Consider the following 18523-nt stretch of genomic DNA (forward strand, 5'->3'; position numbering starts at 1 on the left):
TTAACAACCAAGTATCTATAACCAAGTATGGTACCAATATCATGAGCCCCTTGGAATGGAGAGTCTCCAGGTTGCCTAAGGAGAGGCAAAACAGCTCCAGTCAGAAAAATAGAGCAGGTTAAAGCTTCCATGACAATCACTATTGGGGATCAGTCTCATAACTGGCCATTATGCTTCCAGTCTGAGCAAGATGGGGAGATGTAATCTCAAAAAAAAAATTGTGAGTTTCCTATCACTCAAGAAGTGAAAGCAAGATGACAATTTATTAAGGATATTCTAGAAAGGATTGCCACTCAGGTACAAGGTAAACAAGGTAATCTCTGAGGTCTCTTTCAAAACTCCCAGATCCTATGATTTTACAACATATTAGTCTAATCCTTTACAATTTAGAAAAGACTGGGAATTTCATTTAATCTTCATGACCAAATGATGATACAAGTATCATCCCCATCTTACAATTAAGATAGCTAAGGCTTTGCAAGATGAGACAGTAAGTGGGAGGACTAGGATTTAAACTCTTGACTTTCTGGATCCAAATTCCTCCACTTGCTGATGAAGACAAGATTAACTAGATGCTTACTAAGTACTGAATGAATCAATGAGTTAGTTACTAAGTTAATGCAGGGCCTCACAACAAGTTTAACCTCCTGGCCCAAAAACCAGGTCAGGTCCTTCCAAACAAGGAACACCTGTGGAACACCTTGGCATAAAAAAGTTCAAAGTCTAGAGTTTGAAATATATTTGTCTATGCTGTATTTCCCCTGGGGGAGTGTAGGACAGATAAACACAGCACATAGGACAGCTGTTAGCACAGGTTCACTCTTTATTTGGTCAGACAGGAAAGACGCTAAGAAGGGGTTAATCATTTTACCTTTTTCTAGTCTAGTTCTCTCAGAAGAGGATTGCTGATAACGGGAGTACAAACTCTACAGCATTTTCTAATCACCCTTCTCACAGGGGCTGGTGAGAAGAGGGGGGAACTACCCCTGTGTCTCGATGGGGTCAGTTGAGACAGGCACAACTTGTGCTTCCTCTAAATCCCCTCAAATATCAATGAAGGCCAGTTGAGGCAAACGTAGATTCCCCCCAAGCTCTGATGGGGGCCAATCAAGGCACGCTCAGAATTCCAGCTTGTGCACTTAACCTTAAGGTTCACCCCAAACTCAATGGGCACCAGTTAAGGCACATGCAGCATTTGTGCATTCAACCCTAAGGGTTCCCCATTCACTAACAGTGACCACCTGCTTTATAGGGCATCAGACAAAGAAGAAATATTGCCAGCAATAGTCTCACAAGTTCACATCACCTCATCCCTGTATCTCACTGCACAGCCGCAGTGGATACTTATATTATTTACTGTTATGTAACTATGCACACACATGGTGGAGATGTTTTGAACCATAACTGTGGGAACTCATATCTAGTACCTGGGATGGCTACGGAAAAACTGAACTCTGAGAAATAGTAACAAAAATTAACTTTACACACACTAAAATCCACCTTACTTATACTATAATTCACCTTATATGCAGGGAGGTAAAGGAAGAAGTGAGAAGTTATCACTGTTTCACACTTTCCATTAATTATTATTCTTATATACATTCAAATGTAATTTCATTGGTATTTAACCACCTTAAGTCTTAGCTTAAATTTTTCTTCTCAGGATTATTGATTGAGAGAAAAACTTTGGAAATAATGTACTCCTACTTCCTCAATGGATAGAAAAGGAAACTGAGACCCAAAGAGGCTAGGTCACTTGACAGAGATCATGCAAGTAATAAGTAGCAGAGTTAGGATTTGAACTCAGTTCCCTACATCCTAGATCCAGAATTTTTTCCACTGTAGGAATTGCCTCCTCCCCGCGCCCCGCCCCCCGCCAGTTCATTCCTTTCCTACCTTGATATTTTAGCATCTTTTTTGCCCTTAAAAAAAAACTTTAGTATTTCTTCTTTCTGTATTTCAACTAGCCCTTGGCCCCTCTCTTGAAATTCACTAAAAATAATACTGTATCCTTCATTTGATAGTATCCATGTGAGTCCCAGTGAGAGAACATTTTCTAAGGTTTCAGCGCCCATGGCTTCTTTTCCTAGGCTGATCTCAGAACAGACAATCCATCACACTATCAGTATGATGGAAAGACCTTGGATTTAATAAGTATAGAAGTGGCTATGGGGACTTCTCAAGTTACTTAAACTATTAAAAGAGCCATTGGGATTCCCATCAGCAATTATACCCTGTAAATGATTAAAGATGGCTCTAAGATGTTTGAGCTACTGGAGTGTGAAAGCCATTTAACATTTTAGCTGTATAGTGCCTAGTGGAGTGTTTTGTTCTCTTGGTTGTCACACAAGCATTTTCTTTTTCCAAAAGGTTGGGTTTTTTCTCTCTTTCCTGAACACTTTTAAAGCCTATTACTGTCTCCTCAAAATCATGATCTGGCCATAAAATCTGTTGGTAATTGAACTTGGAAAATAGTTTAATTAAGGTTCTTTTTTTCCCAGTGGTACCAAACAAGAGAATTTTTTAGTACAAGGTAAAATATGTTAGGTTCCTTAAAAAAAAAACCTGGTATGATTAAGATTCAATTCCATTCAATAAACTTTTATTTTAAGGACAGTTTTTATTGATGCATTTTTTTACATCACTGTCATTTTCTAATGACCCCACCACCATCATCATAAAACTCTCTCTTGTCACAAAGAAGCTTATTTAAATAAAACAAATCAGCTCCTTGGCAATTTCTGACAATTTGATGCCTTATTTTTCACCTAAAATCCACCACTTCTCTGCTGAGAGGAGGGAGGCATACTACTCTGTCAGTCCTCTGGGGTCTACTGCTCATTGCCATGATTAAAGTTCTGATGTCTTCCTTTCTAAATTTTTTATCCTGCTTTTATTGACACTCTTTGTTTTTACATTACCTTCATAGACAAATATATGTCTCTCCCCCCTTCCTACATAGCAAGGCATCACCTCATAACAAAGATTTTAAAAGAGAAAAAAAGCAGCTCAGTAAAATCAGCCAACACAGTTGATGTATTTTGATGCTGTTCTCCTTCACATTATTGTGGTCAATGGATAGATTGTTCTCCTGGTTCTGTTTACTTTTACTCTATGCCTACTTATGTGCAAGGTAAGAGACAGTATAACAGAGGTGACAGAGAGTAAGGATAAGAGAAAGGAAGATCTGTGTTCAAGTTCTTCCTCTGTGTGTGTATGTGTGTATTGTGCATACACACACAGATTAGCTGTGTGACCATGTGTAGGTAATTTAATCTCTCAGTGCCCATAAGTGTTTTTTAAATTGTGGATTTCAACCTCATATGAGGTTGCAAAAAAAAATTAGCAACAGTAAAAGATTTCTGAATATGCAACAATCAAAAATTATTTCAAAATCAAATTGTGTAGTGAATCTGGGGTGTTGAGCAGCAGAAGGGGTAAACAGACTCTCAGTCCATGAGGCTAGAAAGATTGCTAAGGAGGGTTCCTCTTGCTGTGGTCGAAGGTGACCAATGCAGGATCAGAACTGAGCCAGAAAGCCCCACCTCAGCAAACCAGTAGAAGATCCTGAACCGCAGGGGGGTGAAGCCAGCAACTGCCAATACCAGGACCACAGGCATGCCTCAACACCCCAGTGGAATCGGGAAGACATTAGTGCAGAAAACTGAGCTTGCCTATGCTGTAGTTCAGCAAAGGAGTCTCCAGCATCCATACCACCCCTCCCCCACACTTAACAAGCTAGCTCCAGGGTAACTATGGGGAAAACCCAAAAAAACCTCACCTGGCCTCTGCTTTCCAACACCAGCCAGCTCAGCACCAGGTAAGGTGCAGCATTTTAGTTTCTAGTTGAAAGAACCAGAGGCCACAACACACAAAGCCTCAAGTTTTAGGCACAAGAACTGTGGGACAGAGCTCCCTGTGCCACAGATGCAGAAAAGCCAGGAAAAGGATTATTGTCATGAGTAAGAAGCAAAGAAGAAAAGAAAAGACCACAAAATCTTTCTATGGGGACAAGAACCAAAACACAAATACCAAAGAGGTCAACATTGAGATTGTACTCCCATCTGAAACTTCAGAAGGGAATATGAACTGGTCTGAAACAAAAAGAGCCTTCTTGAAAGAGTTCTGGAAGGATTTAAAAACCCAAATTATAGAAATAGAAGAAAAACTGGCCAATGATTTTAAAAATATGAAAGAAGAATTCACTGAAAAGAACAGCTCCTTTAAAAGGAAAATTGGACAAATGGAAAAGGAAGTACAAAACCTAACTGGTGAAAATAACTCCTTAAAAGGAACAATTGGACAGATGGAAAAGGAGATGCAAAAGTTAACTAAAGAAAACAATTTGATAAAAAATGGAATCAGGCAAGTAGAAGCTAATGAATCTATGAGACATCAAGAATCAGTCAAACAGAATCTGAAGAATGAAAAGATAGAAGAAAATGTAAACTATCTAATTGGAAAAACAACTGACCTGGAAAATAGATCCAGGAGGGAAAATCTAAGGATTAATGTTCTACCGGAAATCTATGATGAAAAAAAAGATCCTGGACAATATCATCCAAGAAATCATCAAGGAAAATTGCCCAGAAGTCCTAGACTCAGAGGGCAAAATAGTCATTGAAAGAATCTACCATTTACCTCCTGAAGGGAACCCCAAACTAAAAACACCAAAGAATATCGTTGCCAAATTCCAGAACTATCAAGGGAAGGAGAAAATACTGCAAGCAGCCAGAAAGAAACAATTCAAATATTGAGGAGCTACAGTCAGGATCACACAGGATCTTGCAGCTTCTACATTAAAAGACCAAAGGAATTGGAATACAATATTCCATAAGGCAAACGAGCTGAGACTACAACCAAGAATTAATTACCCAGCAAAGTTGAGCATAATATTTCAGACAAGGAGATGGGCATTCAGTGAAATAAGGAATTTCCACACCTTTCTGATGAAAAGCCAGAACTCAATAGAAAATCTGATCTTCAAATGCAGGTCTCAAGAGAGGCATAAAAAGGCAAACAGGAGAAAAAAACTTGTTACACAATATGGGCAAACTGTTTACATTCCTATAAAGGAAGATGATACTTGTTAATCTTGAGAATTGTATATTTATTAAGAAATGTAAAAAGGATATAAATAGATAGAGGAAGTGGGTATAAATTAAATGATGTGATGATAACAAATGTGATTTAAGGGTGCAAAGGGATTGGAATGAAAGATGTGAAAAGGAGGACGCAAAAAAAATTAATTCCATCACAGGAAGAGGCACAAAGATATACTACAGTCAAGGGAAAGAGGGGGGGAGATGAGCATTGTTTGAGAGGTACTCTCATTTGATTGAATTCAAGAAGGGTACAACAAACTCAGTTAAGTATAGAAATACAATTAGATCTATAGGCAGCAGGAGGGGAAAGGGGAAAGAAAAGGGAAGAAAGGTTAAAAGGGAAGGAAGAAGTAGTAAGGGAAAAAGAGATTAAAAGGGAGGGGGGCTGAAAGAAGGGAAGGAAGAGGGAAGTGGTGGTCAAAAAAAATGAGTCTGAGGTGTTTCTAGCAGCACTTGCCCATGTTACATCATGCAGCTTCAATGCAGCCTTCATTCTGAAAACATAACATGCACACTTTGTACCACATATGCCATGGAGCCCATAGCAACGCCAACAAATAATGCTGCTGTAACTCGGAAAGGGGTGACGAGTGGGAAAAGCTTGAGAAGCCCTGACCTAGGTAATTCTCTAAGATTGTAAGTCACAGATAAATTGTCATCATGGAGAAAGTGCTACCTCACTGATAAAATTTGATCCAGAAAAAACAGAGGAGTTTACATTCTAGTGACATTTTCTAAAATTCTTATGGGAGAGGCACCCAACATGCTGCATTATATCACAAGTGCTTAAGGATAGAATTGTTATATCAACCTGTGCTTCCCCGATGAAGCTGCATAACTCCCCCCCCCATAAGGAGGGTGGTCATTAATTTCAAGAAAATAATAATCCATCCACTCAAATTGAACATTACAACATGGCATGACAAGAAATCTATTAAAGGAAAACTAGATAGTGGCCTCTTTTGTGATCTTCATACACACAAACACACACACATACACACATATACACCACTACCATGCATATTTAATTAGAAATAACTGCCAACAATAAGTGAGATGGATGACTCAGAGTTTAAATTATGAGCCCTGGTCATATACTTGAATCACATGTAAGACTTGACATGTATAATGAACAAAGAGATAGATCCAATCCGCAACCAGTTGTTGAAGTACAGTTTAGGTTATTCAGAGGAAAACTACATTTTCACAGGGGGCCGTCTCCAGTTGTCCTGATTTATATCTTGCCACTGGACCCAGATGGCTCTGGAGGAGAAAGTAAGACTTTGCACAGTCATCCATCACTTAAATTCAATGTAAGTCATGGCATCACCTCTCTGATATCATGATATTCTTCAAGAATGAAAGACATACAACAATAAAAACATATTACCAATAAACAAATAGAAGCTTTAGGGGTACCTGAGACTGTCTTGAGGGGTATAAGGATGGGAACCAAAGCAGACCAGAGGGCCCTGAACCCCAGCAGAGCAGTAATTCTGTGCTTCAAGTTGTTTGGATAAACTCTGATACGACTTTATCCATTTTCTACATAACAGGACAAAGGGGAAAGGAAAAGACTGGAGGAGGAGGAGGAAGAGTGGTGGTGGTAGTAGTAGTAGTAGTAGTAACTAACATTTATCTAGGGCTTTAGGGTTTGCAAAGTATTTTATAAATATTATCTCCTCACAACAACCCTAGAAGGTAGGTGCTATTACTCTCCCCCCATTTTACAGATAAGTAAACTGAGGCAGACGGAGGGTAAGTAACTTACCCTGGGTCATATAGTCAATAAGCATCTGAGGGTGGATTTGAACTCCAGTATATCTTGAATGCAAGTCCAACACTTTATCCACTTAGCCACCTAGCTGCTAGTAAAAAAAAGGATTTAGATTAGATGTAATTATGGAATTTTATGACCACAAGACCTGTAACACACTGGGATAGGTCATCAAGAGAAATTGCAGCATCCTTTTTTTCCCAGCAATTCTTAAGAGAAATGGTACCAATTATCCAGAATGGTGCTTGGCATCCAGTGGACATTTAATAAATAAATGTGCAGCATTTCCTCCAGGCTTAGTGGACCTGTCCCCATTCACTATGGCCTGCTGGGTCCCCAGAGGGTGGCTGATTGTTCTCAGAATTGTAAGGAGTTGAGTTTTTTAATCACTGTTTTTCATGACACTCAATCTAGCGTGCTCCCTAATACTGATATCAATCAGTCAATATAACAAGGACAGAAGATACAAAAATATCCTTCAGATCAGGGGCATACTCTGCTTTCTGCACACACATGGTCCCTGGGAAGAGTAGAGGGTAAGTTAAAACTTAAAACACAAAGGTACTATACAGAACTTGAGGCTCAAGGGCTCTTGACCCTGGGAGTATTTTTCTTTCCTCATAGAGGCTCCACCCACTTCTCTTTGGAGCATGCGACAGTTATGGATAAGTCACTCCCTTACTCTGCTGAACTAGGTCCTAGATGAGTGCTAAATCTTGGCTAACAGGTCAATTGACTGCTGTACTTACTCCTGATAGGACTGCTGCTACTGGCTCCAGTTGTTGTCAGGAACTTTCTACTTGAAATACTCATTCATCTAAGATCGAGAAAGAAAATGAGAGAGGGGACGGGGTGGGGTACCATGTATTCACTTCCAGGAAGGAAAATGCAAACTCAATCCTGGCTCTGTCCAGCTCTGAAGCCAGTTAGAGGCCTTTTATCACAGCACAGTGTGGATCTGAGATATCACAGTCAAAACTAACGTCAGAAATTCAACTTGTGAAATTGCAAACAGTAAGAATGTCCATTTAGGCTTCAAGAATGAGGTTCTCATTGACTAGTCACCTTCATTTTAAACAAATGAATGATAAAAAACATTTATTAGGTGATAACTATATGACAAGGACTTTGGCATGATCTAATCTTAGTTCATCTTTAACTACTTCTAGGGCTTGTATAGAACTGAATTCTCTATCTTAGTATCTTACACTATGCTTGGAGAAGAAATGTGACTGTACTAAAAGGGGTATATACTCTGCCCCAGTGAGAAGGGATTATATAAAATAATGCCAAACTGAAGAAGGAATTCATTAATATTCCACATCTGGGAGGGGAGGGAATTGGTATTTTCATGCTAAAAATGATTCCTTCTAAATTCATAGATAATATAAAGAATTGTTATTTTCCTACTAGAACTAATTTCTTCTAATTTCATAGATAATGATAGGGAAAAATATCATCTATTTGAGATCAGCCACTCTACTAAGATGACGCCATCATCTATTAGACAACATCATCCCTATTAATGTCAGGGTACTTCCATGTGATATAGCATGTCATTGTTGGGCAAGGGAGGGTGGTAAAGAAGAAAGGAATAAGCATTTATATAGCTCCTATTATGTGCCAAGCTTTGTACTAAGTGCTTTTTTTTTACAAGTTTTATCTAATTTGATATTATCTCATGACAAATAAATGGTATGATTTAGGGAAACCAGTCTCATTACTTTACAGTAGCACCTAATATCATTGGGATAATACTAGAAAAAGATGCACAAAATCTATATTCTAGGACAGTGTGGAATGATGGGAAATACACTGAATTGGAGTCAACGGACCTAAATTTGAATTCCAGATCCACTACTTGCTTCCTTTATGACCTTGGACAAATCACTTAAATTCATTGAACCTGAGTTTCTTCATCTCTAAAGTGAAAGAATTGGACACGATGACCTGTGAATTTCCTTCTAATTCTAAATCTATGATCCTATGATCTAATCCTAGTTCATCCAGCATCTGATTTTGTGCATTTGGGTCACAGAAAGTGTGATCTAGTGGGAAAAGCAGTGAGCTTATGTATCCAGTAGTCAAGAAATTCAGTTTCTCGCCCAGACTTACTATAAGCAGGGCCAATTCAATTTATAGCCATGATAAGAGACTGGTTGCCTATATAGAAGTCAAGAGGCCTTGAAAGTACCCATCCTTTTGGCCTGCCACAATATCGACAGATTCTTGCCATTAATCATTCCTTTGCATTGTAGCAGAGAAGGGCCCTATTAAAATATAGTTATATACATCACCTGAGGAGACTAACACATAAAATCATTATTACCATTAACAATTTACCTTAAATTGGTTTGTCAAATTAGTTACCTAGCCATCTAGCAAGTTCATTAAGGACTAAGACACATGTTTGGTATATTCTGATGAATCAAGATGTTGCAATGTAGGATACTTTCCAGGAAATTATGGGGTTCCGCAGTGAGCAAGAGGTCTGAACAACTGGGAATATATAAATGTGAACAGATGAATACATTTGGCCCCTGAAAGTTAGGTGCAAAAGATTTTGCATCACCTGCCTCATAAGGTTGCCTAGAGACAGCCTTGACCAAAAACTAACTGAATGACCTTCAACAACATGCTAATAAAAAGAAAACACATCATCAACAAATATATTCCAACAAAGTGAAAGAGGAAAAAGATGAAAGACCAGACTTTCAATGAAAAAAAAGCCAAAAGATGTCAATGACTCTTTTCTTTCATCTATACTAAAGTATAAACAGCTTGATACTTACTCATGTTGAGGAGGTCATAAGCCTCCATACCACCAGGAAGGAAACCAGATTCCATTAAAAATACTCAACTATCAAGTTCATCCCCCTGCCAACTAACAGAAAAATAGTAAGAATATCACATTCTAATCTATTTCAATTTTGTTGATAGCAAGAAATGCTTTAACTCACTAGGTCATAAAATTCTCTTCATTTTCCTTAATAAGATTAGAATCAGTTCCACTATACAGATGGGCTTTCTGAAAGTTAAGGGGCCACACTTGCACAGAAGAATCAAAATTATATTGTTGAATGGCCCATGTCCTACAAATCTATTCAGACTAAAACAATATATACAATAATCTTTGCACCAGGGACAAATGACAATAACTGGAAATGGGTTGGTTCAGATGGGATTTTCTAGGAAACCCTGAGATTTTTAAGCCGTTTAAAGCTCAGGAAATGCTCCTAAAATATAGCTGCTACACAGAAGCAAAGGGCAGAAGCTAGGCCAGGAAGGGGAAAGAAACACAACATCATGAAAGTAGTGTTCAGAACTGTCTAAAGTTTCCACCCTGGAGCAGAGTTCCAATGTCCTCATTGTAGTTACATCCACGGCAAGACAATCTATAGTTATGGAATATTCCCCAAGGTTATCTTAGCTATCCTTTCCATTTACCCATTTCCTTGTGAAGCCCTGCCATCTCTTTTTAAACAGTTCACTGTGTCTAATTTAGTCTTTGACGGACTGATTTTCCACCCTTCAAAGATCCTCTTGGGTAGATATTTAGAAAAACATATTACTGTGTGTGCTGTAATACAAATTTGATTCAATTTCCTGACTCTCACAGCTAATCTTCATCCTCTAATTTCCTAATAACTTGTTCTAGGATGTTCTGCTAGCCTCAAAAGGCACATGCAGCCAAGATTCCCTGAATTCATTTGCAACTAGACTCTTGTCACTATTTCTTTTCTTGTCTACTGACACAGGAGAAACAATAAAAGGCAAAGGTAGACTCTACGTGACCAGTCATCAAGGTCTCTATCCCAGAGCAGTTCCCTAAATAGGATGTTGGTTTCCCTATGATACCAGAAGTCAGAGCAATAGACCAGATCAGGGCTGGGCTTAGGAAGAACTAGTAAGGGTTTTTGGGTTTGAGTTTGGGTTTGAGAGGGAGTTGTTTGTTTGTTTTGGTATCTTCCACCTTCTATTTCAGTGTCCTCTCTGCTCCAAGCCACAGTAATTTAAGGTACACTATCTCTTTAAGGCATTTTAATAAGTAGCAAATAATGATAAAATGCCACTATATTAACATCAATTGCTCTGGAATGTAACAACCCCTCCCCATATAGACCTGGCTTTCCCCACATAGTACTCCTCCAACTGCAAACTATCTCCTTACATGCTGTATTACTAAAACCTGTTCTCAGCTTTTGCCAAGTTGAAGGTATTCTGATCGATTAATTCATATTAAATTGTTAGAGATGGGAGGGCAGAGCCAAGATGACAGAGTAGAAAGACGCACATATACTAGATCTTGCCCATAAAATACCTGTAAAGAAAGACTCTCAACAAAGTCTAGAGCAGCAGAAGCCACAAAACAACATAGTGGAAGAGATTTCCAGCCAAGGGTGACCTGAAAGGCTGATGGGAAACATCTGTCACACAAGATGCGGAGCAGAGCCCAACCCAGCCTTGGTTGTGCAGCGCCACTCTAAGAGGAGAAGAGCAGGCCTCTGGGGCGGAAGTTGCAGTAGCAGCAGTTTACAGATCCCTCAACTCACAGGTAAGTGAGAGGGTTTTTTCAGCTGCCTGAGAAGGGAGAAGGGCCTTCCCATAGCTCTGGCCTCAGGCGGCAGGCCCACAGAGGTCCCATCGTGTGGGTTGCAGCAGTTTCCACAGCAGCCCCTACAGCAGCCCACATCCATTGTTGGATTGTAAAACCCCTGGGGCACTGAGTAGCTGATTCTTTCCTCAACCCTGTGTAGAGACCCTGCCCCTACCTAATACTCCTGAGGATTTTGAGCAGCTGATCTTTATCTCACACTGAATGGCCACCCTGCCCCCGCAGCTTATCTGAATCTCAGCCCCCAGTGCTGGCTTGGTGGAACTGAAGGCAAGGTGGTTGTGAAGAGAAAACTCTACCACTCAGATTCTGGGCACAAAAGGAGGAACTGAGATCTTACAGACCCCCAGAGTATACCCTACTCTTGACAAAGGACCCAAAAGTCAAGTAACTGGTTGGGAAAATGCCCAGAAAAGAGAAAAAAAATAAGACCATAGAAGGTTACTTTCTTGGTGAACAGATATCTTCTCCCATCCTTTCAGATGAGGAAGAACAATGCTTACCATCAGGGAAAGACATAAAAGTCAAGGCTTCTGTATCCCAAACATCCAAAATAAATATTCAATGGGCTCAGACCATGAAAGAGCTCAAAAAGGATTTTGAAAATCAAGTAAGAGAGATGGAGGAAAAATTGGGAAGAGAAATGAGAGAGATGCAAAAAGATCATGAAAAGCGAGTCAACAGCTTACTGAAGGAGCCCCCAAAAAATGCTGAAGAAAATAGCACCTTTAAAAATAGTCTAGCTCATTTGGCAAAAGAGGTTCAAAAAGCCAATGAGGAGAAGAATGCTTTCAAAAGCAGAATTAGTCAAATGGAAAAGGAGGTTCAAAAACTCACTGAGGAAAATAGTTCTTTAAAAATTAGAATGGAACAGATGGAGGCTAATGACTTGATGAGAAACCAAGAAATCACAAAACAAAACCAAAAGAATGAAAAAATGGAAGATAATGTGAAATATCTCATTGGGAAGACAACTGACCTGGAAAATAGATCCAGGAGAGACAATTTAAAAATTATGGGACTACCTGAAAGCCATGATCAAAAACAGAGCCTAGACATCATCTTTCATGAAATTATCAAGGAAAACTGTCCTGATATTCCAGAGCCAGCAGGCAAAATAAATATTGAAAGAATCCACCTATCACCTCCTGAAAGAGAAAAACTCCCAGGAACATTGTAGCCAAATTCCAGAGTTCCCAGGTCAAGGAGAAAATACTGCAAGGAGCTAGAAAGAAACAATTCAAGTATTGTGGAAATACAATCAGGATAACACAAGATCTAGCAGCTTCTACATTAAGGGATCAAATATGATATTCCAGAAGTCAAAGGAACTAGGACTAAAACCAAGAATCACCTACCCAGCAAAACTGAGTATAATACTTCAGGGGAAAAAAAATCATCTTTCAATGAAATAGAGGAATTTCAAGCATTCTTGATGAAAAGACCAGAGCTGAAAAGAAAATTTGACTTACAAACATAAGAATGAAGAGAAGCATGAAAAGGTAAACAGCAAAAAGAAGTCATAAGGGACTTACTAAAGTTGAACTGTTTATATTCCTACATGGAAAGACAATATTTGTAACTCTTGAAACTTTTCAGTATCTGGGTAGTAGGTGGGATTACACATACACAGAGAGAGAGAGAGAGAGAGAGAGAGAGAGAGAGAGAGAGAGAGAGAGAGAGAGAGCACAAATTGAATTAAATAGGATGGGATCATATCTTTAAAAAATGAAATTAAGGGGTGAGAGAGAAATATATTGGGAGGAGAAAGGGAGAAATGGATTGGGGCAAATTATCTCTCATAAAAGAGGCAAGCAAAAGACTTTATAGTGGAGGGGAAAAGAGAGGAGGTGAGAGAAAAACATGAAGTTTTTCATCACATTCGACTAAAGGAAGGAATAAATTGCACACTCATTTTGGTATGAAAACCTATCTTACAATACAGGAAAGTGGGGAAGAAGGGGATAAGCAGAGTGGGGGAGATGATGGAAGGGAGGACAATGGGAAGAGAGAGCACTTAGAAGTAAACACTCTTGGGGAGGGACAGCATCAAAAGAGAGAACAGAAGCAATGGGAGGCAGGATAGGATGGAGGGAATTATAGTCTTACACAACATGACTATTATGGAAGTCATTTGCAAAACTACACAGATATGGCCTATATTGAATTGTTTGCCTTCCCAAAGGGAATGGGTGGGGAGGGAGGGATGAAGAGAAGTTGGAACTGAAAGTTTTAGGAACAACTGTTGAGTATTGTTCTTGCATACAACTAGGAAATAGATACAGGTAATGGGGTATAGAAATTTATCTTTCCTACAGGACAAAAGAGAAGATGGGTATAAGGGAAGGGAGGGATGTTAGAAGGGAGGGCAGATTGGTGATAGGGGTAATTAGAATGCTCGGTGTTTTGGGGTGGGGGAAGGGAGAAATAGGGAGAAAATTTGGAACTCAAAATTTTGTGGACATAAATGTTGAAAACATAAATAAATTAATTTAAAAAAAATTTTTTAAAGTATGCTTTGATCTGCAAAAAAAAATTATTAAAGATAACAAGACACTCACATTTTCACAAGCATTCCTTAACACAAAGTGAGAAAGCTTTTGAATGATAGAATCTCAGGGATCAGTAGAAAGCCAATGAAAATCATATTCTTAGTAGAATATTCACATTTCTCTTAAATCACATCATAATAGATAGCTCCTTACTCCGTTTGATAAGTTCATCCTTGCCTAAGGCAATCTCTAATCCTATGACTCATGACTACGAGATGTGATATAGTAATGATGACAGGCTTCAGCTATCCAGACTCTCTCTCTCTCTCTCTCTCTCTCTCTCTCTCTCTCTCTGTTCCTCTCTCCTTCAATAATCTCTTGACTTGTATTAATCACAGTTTCATTCTTCAACAGGTAGAGGAAGCAATGAAGGAACTTTCATTTTGGATCTGAGTTTTGCCAGCATAGGATAGCAGGTTGTTGAAAAAATGATGGGAACTTTGGTAGCAGGGAAGGAAATAGATGTGACCATGCCTCCTTAGAATAAATAACAAAGAAAGAGAGGATATCTGCATAGAGTCTGACATGTACACTGGATTACTGAAGAGCAGATTTCAAAGGGTTCAAAGAAAGGACAGATAGGATGCCATGAACTAAAATTTTACAGGAGATGTCAACTCAGAAGATACAGAAATCTCTCAAAAATGAAATTCAGAGGGCACAAAAAGAAACAATTCCAAAACTAGGGGAGAAAGGACACTTGACCAAAGAGACCATTGTGGCCACACAGGAGTCATTAAGCAACTTAGATGTTTAAAAGGAATATCAGGAAGATGTAAAGAAGGGCAGGTAACAAAGTATGAATTCAAAAATAAAACTATGGCAAGATATATAATGGAATATCAAAGATGCGAAACTGTTGAGACTAGCAAGGAAAATTCAGGACAACAAGAATAGTTTGCTTTTTTTAAAAAAAAATTATATTGAAGATCTTTCCTTAATATGATATGAAGTATCTATCTAAAGCCAAGAGCTGGCATTATCTGTAATGAAGACAAGCTAGAGACCTTTCCAATAAGATCAGGGATAAAGCAAGGATGTCCATTATCACCATTACCATACAATATCATCCTAGAAATTCTAGCTATAGCAATAAAAAAAGAAAAATTGGGAGAATAAGTATAGGCAAAGAGGAAATAAAATTATTGCTTTTTTCAGATGACATGGATGACTTCCTTAGAGAACTGTAGAGAGAATGGTTAATTAAAACAATGAACAACTTCCACAAAGTTGCAGGATATAAAATAAACGTACATAAATTATTAACATTTCTATTTACCACAAAAAATACAGCAAGAAGAGACATACAAATTCCGTTTTAAAGGATGACAAAAAATTACAAAATATTTGAGAGTCTATTAGTCAGGACACATAGAGAAGCTATATAAATACAACTAGAAAATATTCTACACACAAATAAAGACAAAAATAAATAATTGAAGAAATATTCATTAATCATGGGTAGGCCAAGAAACATAATAAAATGACTATACTACCAAAAATTAATTTACTTAGTGCCATACCAAGTGATTACCTTACAGAACTATAAAAATAATAACAAAAATATAAAAGAACAAAAGGTCAACAATATCAAGAAAAATTAAGGAAAAATGGAAAGAAAGGGGACCTAACAGCACTGGATCTCAAACCATAGTATAAAGCCATAGTCATAAAGCCATAGTCATCAAAGCAATTTAGTACTAGGTAAGAAATAGAGAAGTTGATCAATAGAACATATTAGACACACAAAATATAGAAGCAGACCAGCACGGTAATCTAGTGTTTGGTTAAACCTAAAGATTCAAATCTGGGGGACAAGAACCCAATATTTGACAAAAAGCTATCTGTCTGGCAGAAAATAGGTACAGATCAATATCTCACACCAAGTTAAACAGATGGCACATGACTTAAATGTAAAGGCTAATATCAGAAATAAATTAGAAGAGTATGGAAGAAATTATTTGTCACATCAATGGAGAGCAGAAAAGTAGATGAGCAAATAGGAGATAGAGAAGTTCACGGAAACTAAAATGGGCAATTTTAATTACATAAAATCTATGAGTTTTTGCCTAAGCAAAAGCAATGCAGCTAAAATTGGAAGAGAAATAGGCAAAAGGTGCTGAGGGGGGAGGGAATCTTGGCAGAAGATTTCTCTGACAAAGGTCTCATTTCTAATATACATGGATAATTAATTCAAATTTAGAAGAATAAGAACCATTGATAAATGGTCAAAAAATATTATCAAGAAGTTTTTGGAGGAAAAAATCCAAGCCATCATATCCATATGAACAAAAATGCTCTAAATCACTAATAATTAAAGAAATGTAAATTCAAACAACCCTAAAGTTGTATCTCACACCTCTCAGATTGGAAAAGTTGCCCTCAAAAAAGGAAAATAACATATGCTGGAAGTGGCAGTGGAAAAGTGTTATTGATGGTGAACTGGTCCAGCCATTCTAGGAAGCAATTTGTAAGCATGCCCAAAAAGCTACTAAATTTTGCATACTTTTTCATCCAACAATATCTATAGCCCTAAAGAGATTAAATAAAGAGGAAAAACATACATACATACAAAAAAATTATAGTAGCTCTGTTGATGGTGGCAAAGAATTGGAAACTGAAGGAGTGTCCATCAACTAGGAAATGGCTAAGCAAGTTAGGATATATGAATATGATGGAATACCATTGCGCCTTATGAAACGATGGAGGAATGATTTCAGAGAAACTTGTAAAGACTTTTATGAAGTGACAAGGCCTGGAATACAGCCAGGAGAAAAATTTATACAATAACAATATTATAAAGACAAAAAACTTTTAAATATTTAGGAACTCTGATCAAAATCATGACCAAACATGATTCCAGGGAAGTCATGATGAAACATGCTACCCCTCTCCTAACAGAGAAGTGATGGGACTCAGAGTGTATATTGAGAATTTGTTTTACTTAGTTATGATAGAAATTTGTTTTTCTTGACAATGTAACAATTCTGTTTTTCTTGCTTTCTCGTTGGAGGGAAGGGATAAGAGTAAATGCAGGTCTTCCTTTGGAAATAATAATAAAAATTAATTGTTAAACAGAACTGTATTGAGAAAGTCAAGATGATCAAAAAAGGGATAGGGCCCACTGCTTAGGATAAATGGATAATAATGATAATAATGGGAAAAAAAGGCAGAGTTAACAGAAAGGTCAAGTCAAATATGGCCAAGAAAACCTTTCAGAGAGCATTTTCAATAAATCTGTGGAGCTGAAAGCCATGTCTTAAAGGGCTGAAGAATAAATAAGTGGTGAGGAAGTAGAAGCAATTATTTTAAATTTGTATTTCTAAGAGTTTAGCAGTGAAAGGAAAAAGAGGTATATAACAATGCTTGAGGGTGTGACAGGGTTGTCTGGCTGTGATCCAGTGGCTTAAGGGTGATTTTTTGCTTGTTTGCATGTTTTGTAACAAGAAAGAACTAAAATGTGCTAGTGAAAACAGGAAAAGAGATAATAAATAAGGAGAGATTGAAGATGAGAAGCTAGTGATTAGAGAACAGAGAAGTCAAGGAATAACAAGGAGGCCAGTGTCATTGAAATGCAGAGTGCATATAGGTGAGAAAACTGTAAGAACACTGGAAGAGTAGGAATGACTCAGATGGGAAAGAGCTTTAAATGTCAAACCAAGGACTTTATATTCTGGAGGCAATAAGGAGACATGAGTCTATTGAATAGGGGAGTTAAAAATACTTTATGAAAATCCCATTGGCAGCTGATTGGAAAATGAAATGGAGTGAGGAGGGACTTGAGTAAGGGAGACCAACTAGAAGGCTATTGAGAAGTCCTAGGCATGAGGTGATGAGGGCCTTCACAAAGATGTTGGCTGGATGAGTGAAGTAAAGGAGATATAGGAAAGAAAGGCGGAAAATAACAGGGTCTGACAAGAAGTCAGATATGTGAAATGAGAGAGTGGAGAGTCAAGAATGACACCAAGGTGCAGAGCCTGGGTAACTGGGATAGTGGTACATTTAGAAAATAACAGGAAAATTGGTAAGTGGGGAGGGATTAGGGGAGAAGACAATGAGTTCTATTTTGGACACACTGAGTTTGTGGTGACTATAGGACTTCAATTTGAGATTTCCAAAAAGTAGTTGGAACTAAGGAGAAAAATAAGAAGTGAATATGTAGATATGGGAATCATCTGCAGAGATATGGTAATTGAACTCATGGGAGCTGATGATCTCACCAAGTGAAAGAATGTAGAGGAAAAAGAAAACAAGATCGAAGGCAGACCCTTTGGGGTGGGGGGCACATAATGACATTGTCTGGCGTTGAGCAGCTTATTCAATTCTTCTTCAAAACCTCCTTTAAGTTTCAGGCAAAAACTACTATAAGAGAGAAGAGCAAGCCCTTAATAGTTATACTTTCCCAGGGATCCTCAACTTTAGGCTTGAAAATAATTTGACTACATCTTACACAGTTGGTGAGAGGTATTGCAAC

General features: G+C 38.1%; 1 protein-coding gene across 1 annotated transcript in view; it reads right to left on the minus strand.

The window, feature by feature from the left end:
* Positions 1 to 18523, minus strand: part of FAM81A (family with sequence similarity 81 member A) — a 133756-nt gene that overhangs the window by 9830 nt on the left and 105403 nt on the right. Inside the window, exon 11 of the transcript XR_011968282.1 lies at positions 7632 to 7699. The gene's annotated coding sequence lies outside the window, so the exon portion shown is untranslated. The remainder of the gene's footprint in view (positions 1 to 7631; positions 7700 to 18523) is intronic.

This window comes from Notamacropus eugenii, chromosome 1 (genome assembly GCF_028372415.1).
Source record: "Notamacropus eugenii isolate mMacEug1 chromosome 1, mMacEug1.pri_v2, whole genome shotgun sequence".
NCBI lineage: Eukaryota > Metazoa > Chordata > Mammalia > Diprotodontia > Macropodidae > Notamacropus > Notamacropus eugenii.